Below are 9,709 nucleotides of genomic sequence, written 5' to 3'. Positions count from 1 at the left end.
AGTTTTCTTTTTTTTTTTTTTTTTGCACCTATATCTGTGCTTCTATAATTTATGTTACTGTATTTAATTTAATTTAATTTAATTTAATTTCACTTTATTATTTACTATAGGGCATGTGCACTCACCAAAGAGAGAGAGAGAGGCAGGGAAAATGAGAAAACACCCCCAAAAGTGATGTCTGGTTCATCATCCCTTTTCCATTCCCCTCTTGGGATTTTGAGCACACATGCACACATCCCCAGCATATTTTTCAGGTCACTTAGTCTGGCACTCAAAATGTGCAGTAGACCTTGTGGGATCCAGTAGCTTCAATCATCATGCCACCCAGTGGTCTTGTGCTTCTATATTTTCATTGCTTCTGAGACTAAGCAATGATTAGATAGAAGAGGATTGTGTGTACTAAGACATTTGGATGGTATCCTGAAAACCATGAAGAGTAGTCAAAGGGATGCAATTTGGAGAGTTAATACTAAAATGTTAGTCTCATTTATTATAGTAGGACCACTTTGTATGTAGACTTAATACTATATCCTGCTCCCACGCAACTGGACAAAATACTGTGCCTCTGAGATTTTACCTGGAACCATTTAGTATTTTTCACTTCTAATGAAGCAGTCACAGAAAGATAAACATCCAGTATATTAATGTAAAAATCTTTTAGGTGATGTTAGAAAGATCAGTATTTATTAACAACTGAGCTACAGTATTTTTAACAAGCTGGGATACAACATTCATTTATTCTCACTGCCATTTTTAGAGGTCACCAGATATGGAGGTCCCTGGAAACCTTTCTAGTGGGCTAAACACTTTAATGTATAATGTAAAAGCTTTTTAAAGAGGAAAGTAATTTTAGATAGAATGTCCACTCAGCCTTAAAGTATGCAGCATATTTTTCCCCCTATATTGAATTAAATTTGTTGACATGTTGCTCTGTAGAGTGCTTAAAGTCTGATGTCTTTTTGGATTTATTGTAAACTGTGCAGAGGATCCTGAACTTCACAGAGCACTATTTGCTGTGGTGTTCTATCTCCAACGTGGATGCTCAATAGGTTTATCTGACTGGAAGGACTTGGCACTGTGGAAATTAGACTACTTTGCTTGGACAGTTAGAGGGTAATGGAAAGATGTTTGCATAGTCTAAAATGCATTGATCAATTAGTTAAACATTTTCTTTTTCTGCCCCCTGGGAGAATATAAAAGGTAGAGAAAGACAAAGCAGAAGGGCTAGTCCAATCCACAGTGCTGTCTGTACACAGATGTACTCTTCCTTCTCAGAAAATATTTCTGATTATTTGAATATTGAAAAATTCAGAATTTTAAAAATAATTTTAAGCTGTGTTTAAACTAATATGTTTCCTAAATGTCCCAACCTTCTAGGGAAAAGTATGCTTAATACAAAATATTTCCTGATATTTCAGAGCCATGATCAATGACATCAAATACTGCCTGTACCAGTTTGCTCTTGCCATTGTAATGCATTACCACAAGCTGGGTCGTTTTTTGCTTGTTAATTTTGTTTTTTTAAGTGAGAGATTGTTGCTATAGGGCATGTGTGCTCACTGCAGAGACAGAGAGAGACAGAGAAATAGAAAGTGAGAAATCACCCCCTGCAGGGATTACCACACTGCGATCCCTTCTCCATTCTCCTCTTAGGATCTTGGACATGCACCACACTTGCCTGGTTTGTGTCTAAGCCACTGGATCCAAGACTCGAACCACAGTCGACTACATGGGAGTCCAGTGATGTAAGCATTATGCCATCTGCTGGTCCCCAAACTTGGTTTTACCAATGCCGATTTATTAGTTTATAGTTCTGTAGGTCAAAAACCTGACAAAGATTTCAGTATGCTATAGTGAAGATGCAAGCAAGGCATCCCTTCTTGAGGAGATTGCTACCTTGCCCTTTTCAAGGACTAGCGGTCATCTGTGCTCTTTAGCTAATGGTCCCCTTCCTCAAAGCAAGCAGTGTATCTTCATATATTCCACTTTCTGCCTTCTGCTTCCATCACATCTTTTTATTTATTTATTTATTTATGTCAGAGGGCATGTGCACTTGCCAGAGAGAAGGAAAGTGAGAAAACACCTTCCATGGGAAATGGTTGCAATAATCCTTTTCCTTCATCTTGCTCTTTTTTCAGGATTTTCGACATGCACACACACACACATCTGGTGTGTTTCTTAAGCTGCGAGCTCCGGGACTTCAACTTCAGTCAGCCATTTGGGATCCAGCCACCTTAACTACCACAGCACAGTCTGAACCACCTTATCTTATGTACAACATCAAATAGGTCTACAATACGAAGTTTGTATTCTTATCCACATTTGATAGTGTGGAAATAAATACTGAAGAAGTCTTTTGCCCAAGATCACACTATTATTGTGTCAGAACTGGGATATAAACCCAGGCTTGCTTGCTTAGATTCTATGCTGTTTGACTTCCCAAGTTCATTAGTTTTGCTGCTGGTATACATTTTAGAACTTCATCCCATTCCTGATCTTGAAGGGACAGAGTAGTGTGATGATTCCTAATGGGCTCTGGAGTCAGTCAGATGGGGTACTAACTCCTCCACTTAGAATCTGATTTCCTTGCAAAGTGAACCTCCCTGACCTTCAATTTTATAATTTGGAAGAATGAGAATAATATTTCTTAATTCAAGAGGTGATTGTGACAAATAAATGAGATGATACATTATAATAAAGTGTTTACCAAATTATCAAACTATAATCCTCCTAGTGTTTCTGTGAGGAGTTAAATTAGGTAATGTGTTACCCAAAGAGTTAAGAATTCAAAATGGTGGTTGATATTAAATACTAATAGATATGTAATATGCTATATAGTTTATTTATGCTGTATGTATTGTGTATACAATGCATGTGCATATGTGATATATATGTATATAGCTAATACATCATATATCATTTTAATTAGACATGATATAATCATGTCACATAATACATAGTATACAGTACAGAGATAAATGTGGTCTTTCTCACGAATGCCTTTTACTTGTGTTGTCAGTATTCTTGATTCAAAGTCCTGGATATTATGGTATTACCTGATAGTCTTCTGTATTGATCTCTTTGTATAATCTCATGTCAAAATAGGTAATTACAGTACCTTTTTAATGATGAGAAAAATATATTTAACAAACTAACTTTTCCTGAAAAGAAAGCTTTCACTTAGTTTAATCATCTCAAATTCTAAATAGCATAATCTAAAAAATAGCTTTCTATTTTATTTGAGAAATATGTCTTTGTGGGAACCAGCAGTTAGCGTAATGGCTATGTCGCTGGACTCCCACGTAGTCGACTGCAGTTCACGTCCCGGACCTGGTGGCTTAAAACTCACGCCGGGTGCATGTGCATGCCCAAGATCCCGAGAGGAGAATGGAGGAGAAGGGATTGCGGTGTGACCATCCCCCCTGGGGGGTGATTTCTCGCTTTCTGTCTCTCTGTCTCTCTCTGTCTGTCTGGCGAGCACACACGCCCTATAGTGAAAACCTCTCCAAAAAAAAAAAAAAAGAAATATGTCTTTGTTTTTGACTTAAGGAGGACATGAATATAAGACCCAATTTTTTTTTTCTCTTACCAAACTCACCTTATATTCAAGACCCTCAATGCATCCCTGTTTGGAATAGTCACATATGACAGTCAGACAGAACCCTCTCCATAAAGTGGCATATTACTACAGAGGAAGTGAACTCAGTTTATACAGTACCATCAAAAATTATCTTGGATGAGGAATACACTTAGTGGAGTCTAATGTGTGGATCACCTACAAATGGTTTTGAAACTCAGCCCCAATTCTATCTCCTCTAAGCTTTCTTCACACCATGGTGTGGTGGGGCATAATTTAATCTATGTAGGACTTTGAGCTAGTTTATTATACTATGTAAACTTAACACAATTATGAAAAGGTTAAGTTAGGACACAGGGATAATAACAGTAACAAACAAAGTATATTTAGAGATAGTTAGCAGTAAGAAGAAAATAGTGTACCAGGAAGTTTAACACAATTCCTAAAAAGTTATCAACTTGACTCTGAACATTTCTCTGTGTTAACGTAAGAGAAAATAATATAAAATTTACACTATCAAAACATAAAATGATATGTAGCATTTGTTCAAGAAAACTATGGCTTCTCCTGGCTCTGAGGTCGGTGAAAAATTTCTGGATCACCTGGATCAGGTCACTGTGTGCTATGGTGTATACAATCCTTTGCAGCATTCTTACACTAAATGCCTTGATGACTCTCATACCCATCACTTCACTGAGTGCTCACCCCCCAAGTATGACAATTGCATGATGCCAGTGCATGGTTCAATAAAAGCAATTTGATAAAAAACAAAATAAGTGTGTTCAATTTCTCCACCTTCTAATGGCTGTCTTGATTTAGGGGATGGCTTTAAAATAGCTGGAGTAGTTACCTTAAACTCTAAATTCAATTCTGCCAAGTCCCTTGATTCCTGTAGAGATAACATAGCAGGAGGATGGCTTGGTACCTGGATCCCTACTCCTAAATCAAAAAGAGTAATACTGCCTTGTGTTTTCTATACATACTGGGTTCCCCCATAGGATTTAACTTGAAAATGCACAGTGGTTTCCTTAAAACAATTTAAAATCTTTCTATAATATATAGTAATTATCTTGCCAAGTCCCTTGATTCCTGTAGAGATAACATAGCAGGAGGATGGCTTGGTACCTGGATCCCTACTCCTAAATCAAAAAGAGTAATACTGCCTTGTGTTTTCTATACATACTGGGTTCCCCCATAGGATTTAACTTGAAAATGCACAGTGGTTTCCTTAAAACAATTTAAAATCTTTCTATAATATCTAGTAATTATCTCAGCTCAGTTTCTTTTATTTTCTTTCTTTTAAAAGAAAGTATTATGCAGGTGTGCTCTACCTCCTGTACCACCCCAGCTGGGTCCAGAATGACTCTTCAATTAATCAGAAAGAGCAAATTAGGAGTTGTGGGTGGGGATAGCAGATCATGGTGCAGTAGTGGAGTGTGACAATGTGAGCCAGAATCACATGGGAAGGTTGCTGGTTCATAACTGGAGACCTCCCTGAGAATGCCAGGCATATGCGAGCGTATAGTCTGGGATTTGCTGGCACCAGATATAGATAACCACAGAAAGACAAGGAGAAAAAGAGACACAAAGCACCCTCCATGGAACATGGTCATACAGCAATCCCATTTTCTCTATTTCTCTATCCTGTCAGGTTTTAGGGAACACACACACAAGAGCCTGATGTGTTTTTCAAGCTGATGGGGCAGGATTCCAACTGCGGTGGGCCATGTGGGATCCAGCTCTCTTAAGCACTAGGCCATGGGCAAGGCCCAATAAATTTATATTTATTTTCATTTCAGTATTATTGCAATTCAGAATCAAATTTCATTCAAGAATTATTTCACTAATTTTATATGTAAAGATAGGTAGTTATTGCAATGATTCAAATACTATATAGAATTCAATAGTATCCTGCCACTTCAATTTTACCTACTTGATGTAATAATCCCCGTGCTATTTACTAGGTGAACTTACATATGTTTCATTTTGCTTATACACACCTGAAAAATGTATATGTGAGTGCATGTGTGTATATTTATTCATTTATAAACATACAAGCACTCACTAGGTGCACAAACATATACAAACATACACACATTTTTTAAAGTTTATTCATTTAGTTTATGAGAGAGAGAGAGAGAGAGAAAGGGAGAGATGACACCCCAAAATGGCTCTTAATGCTGTGATCTACACCTAGCACCAGCAAATCCCATTCTACAAGAGTACATATACCTGGAGTACTCTGGGAGGTCTCCAGCTACAAACCAGCAACCTTCCCATGTGATTTGGCCTCATAGTGTCACACTCCACCACTGCACCATGATCTACTGTCCCCAGAAATTATTCTTAATGTGCTCTTTTTGATTAATTGAACAGTCATTTTGGGCACTCTTGGGGTGGTACAGGAGGTACAGCATGGCTGCACAATGCTAGAACTGCATGGGAGGCCTAAGCTTAGATCTCAGGTCGAACTGAATATGCCAGATATGCCCACACATCCTTGTGGTCCTGGCTGGCTGGAAGGCTGGTGGAGAATTAGTGGTTTGTTGAGGCCCTGGAAAGAGTATCTCTCTCTCTCTTTCTCTCTCTCACTCACATAGAATAAATAAACTTTAAAAGGAATAATTTTGAATATATATGTATATACACATATACACAAAAATATGTATGTATATAATCTTTACTATTGTTTTTATAACTATATAGTGATACAAATTATAGTAGTGCCATAATTTAATCCATCACTTTACTATTGATTGACACTTAGGCTATTTCCAGGGTAATTTTTTCTTTTATAATATTACAAAGAAATGCACCTTTAAACATCCTTTACTCTTTACCAGCTGGAAGTTTTTTTCCAATATTGGATTGTCAAACAAAATGATATAAACATTAAGTTTAAGAACTATTTGTTGGCTATATTCTAATAATGCTCTCTTTAATTTATGGTTCTCACAGATGTGTACAAAATCCCCTAGTTCTTCAACACCCACCCCATCAATGAATATCTTGTTTCTTCTAAAAAATTTGTGACATTATTTTAATTTGTGTTGACTTGACCCCATCAAAGAAATGCACATATTCATATCTCATTTCATATTTTCTGTTTTTAAATGCAATATAATAATAAAATATATACAGTAAAATCTGCCAGAAATACAAGACATACACATAATCATGCTCACTGTGAAATTCCCGATAAATCTCTTTAAAACATTATCATATTAAATTGATTTTTATAAAGTATTTGTATTGTCAATAATCACCTGCATGCACATATGAGTGCATGTGCTTGTGCATATGTGTGTGTGTGTGCTCTGCATCTTTCTTTTTTTTGGAGAGGTTTTCGCTATAGGGTGCTTGTGCTCACCACATAGAGACAGAGAGACAGAAAGCGAGAAATCACCCCCCAGGGAGATGGTCACGCCGCAATCCCTTCTCCTCCATTCTCCTCTTGGGATCTTGGGCACGCACGCACACGCACCCGGCGTGAGTTTTAAGCCACCGGGTCCGGGATGTGAACCGTGGTCGACTACGTGGGAGTCCAGCGACATAGCCATTATGCTAACTGCTGGTCCCCCTGTGATCTGTATCTTATGAGTAGAGCCTAAATCTTAGTTGCTAATGGAACTAACTTTGCAGAAGCCATCACAAGTACATGTAACAAGTAGACAGGAGAATACTTGCACTCTACTTTTCTGTTAAGGATCTAGAAAGTAGATATTGCTCTATGTATATCCTTTATCTTATACCACCACAGAGATCAACACACTAGAGCCAGTCTAGCTCCTCTGAGATGGATGTTGATGATATGGCTTTAGCTATAGAATAGAATAAAAATAGGAATGTTTGTTTTCTACAGCTTTGTAAAAAATGATGACAAATTGAATAGCTTAAAACAACAAATTTCTCACAATTCTATAGGTGTGAAGTGGAGGTGGAATCCAGTCAGTTCTGTATCTTAGAAGGCCAAATGTAAGAGCTTCCATTTAGGGATATTAGAGGACAAATCTATATTAAGAGATCTTATACATGACCAAATGTACTTCCTTCCATAATCTAGTTCTAATTAATTAGGTACGGTTAGCAAAGGCCTAGGGCTCCATGTGACTTCTCTTGCTTGCATGTGCATTGTGCATATGTGCAGTTCTAGAGCTTCCTCAATCTCCCATTTGAATCATGTCAACTTGCACAAAAGCACTGGGAATCCATTACAGGAAAGAGATAATGGACATCAAGACAAAGGTTTCTCATTTTATTTTTTTCTAAATTCATACTATTAAAGTTCCAGAAGCCTTTCTCCATGCACACAAATCACCTTTCTCTCCTCCCACCTTATAAAAATTGTCCAAAGCAACCCCTAGCAGCATGCTTACTTTTCTTTTTTTTTTACTAATGTTTAATTCCACATTTTCATGCTTTTTAGTTCTTCTGATTTCTACATCTTCCATTGGACTGTATGCCATGGAAGGTGAAATTAATGACCTCTTTCACTGCACTTCCAGCCTAAGCCCACAGACACATATTCCCCCCTGCAGTCCCTCAGCACAGCTATTTCACAACTATTTTCTAATTTCTGTTTGAATGATATTTAATATTTTATTACTCTATGCACAATTATTACTCATGGGTAAATCATACTATAATAGGCAATGATAATATTGACATTCTTGCATAACTTTTCTTCCACCACTTAGTCAATAATTGTCTCCTTATTTTTTGCCTAGTATCTACCATTTACTTATCCCCAAACTGTGTATTAGAATAACTTTCCTTCCAATAAATTTAAATGCCTTGAGTCATCTATTGTTTTTATGTCTCCTTAGAGATTCTTCTTGGAACCCTCTTGGAGGGCTCTAAGATATTCTCATATCTCTCTTTATCATCATCCTGGGGATTATTGTTATCTCTTTATGTATATAATCTGTTTTCCAGATACCTTGTGTGGTGGAAATATGCTGCACAATTCGGATTCCTGGTAAAGGATTTGTTACTAAGCAGTTGCAAGATCTGTCTTCAGACAACCTTCCCGTCAGTCCTTGTCAGGACTGTCTTAGCCTCAAGACTCATGTACAAAGCCAAATCGCCTCCTGGGGCACACCACAGCTGAGAAAAAATAATAAAAGAGTTAAAAGGCCTGACATCTTGTCTTAATTCAGGATATTTCTGAAGGACCATTTTAGTCCCCAATAGTGCCAATAGTGAGCCAAGGTTTTCCTTGTGTTTGCATTGCAACTCATCTTCTCTTTCAGCTCAGTCCATCGTTACCCTTTGCCTCACATATCTTTATCTCTGGAAGTCAAAATTATCCTGGCAGACAAAAGTCAACCTCAAATTGCTAAAACAAAAAGACATTAAATCTTTGAATGTTGAAGTGAACAGAGTCAAATGACTCTTGGTATTCCTTATATGTAATAAATCAAATGGAATTCATTTCTTCAAATAAAATGAAGAGGATATAACCACAGGTTTTTGGAAGCAAGTGGTAATAAATGGAAATTTATTATAATGTTATTACATTGCTGTGTAAATATATTTGACACTCACTTTAATTACTACCTTTTCTTATTTTTTGAACAAAAATGTATTAATAATGGTTTTCCAATAATCTTTTGGCTAAGTATTCCCTGTTTTGACGTTCTTTACCATCAAATTTCCTATATTGGAAGTTTTCAGTCACCTAAGTCTCATTGTTGGAGACAAATTATTATATTTAGAAATTACAAAATTATTTAGTGTGATGACAGTACTTAGTTGTAGATGAGAATTTTGTAAACTTTGTTTGAGTGGGACAATATGAATCCACATTAGTGAATACTGGAGGACCAGCTCCATAATTTTCACCTGTTGTCCAGAGATATCTCTGTCTCAAAGTGTCCCAGCAGGTATGATGAATTATTAATTGCATATGAAACACTTTACACTAAATAAACTTTGTATATAAAGACACAGTTGTGAGTTATAAGATTAGTTTTGAGGTTTTCATTCAATTTTGAGATCAAAAGGCTTCATCTCTTGGGGACCAGCAGTTAGCGTAATGGCTACGTCGCTGGACTCCCACATAGTCGACAGTGGTTTGCATCCTGGACCCGGTGGCTTAAAACTCACGCTGGGCACGGGGGAGGGCGTACC

This window comes from Tupaia chinensis, unplaced genomic scaffold (genome assembly GCF_000334495.1).
Source record: "Tupaia chinensis unplaced genomic scaffold, TupChi_1.0 Scaffold142219_1, whole genome shotgun sequence".
NCBI classification, from domain to species: Eukaryota; Metazoa; Chordata; class Mammalia; order Scandentia; family Tupaiidae; genus Tupaia; species Tupaia belangeri.
The sequence above is the reverse complement of the archived record's forward strand: the minus strand, read 5'-3'. Positions refer to the sequence as shown.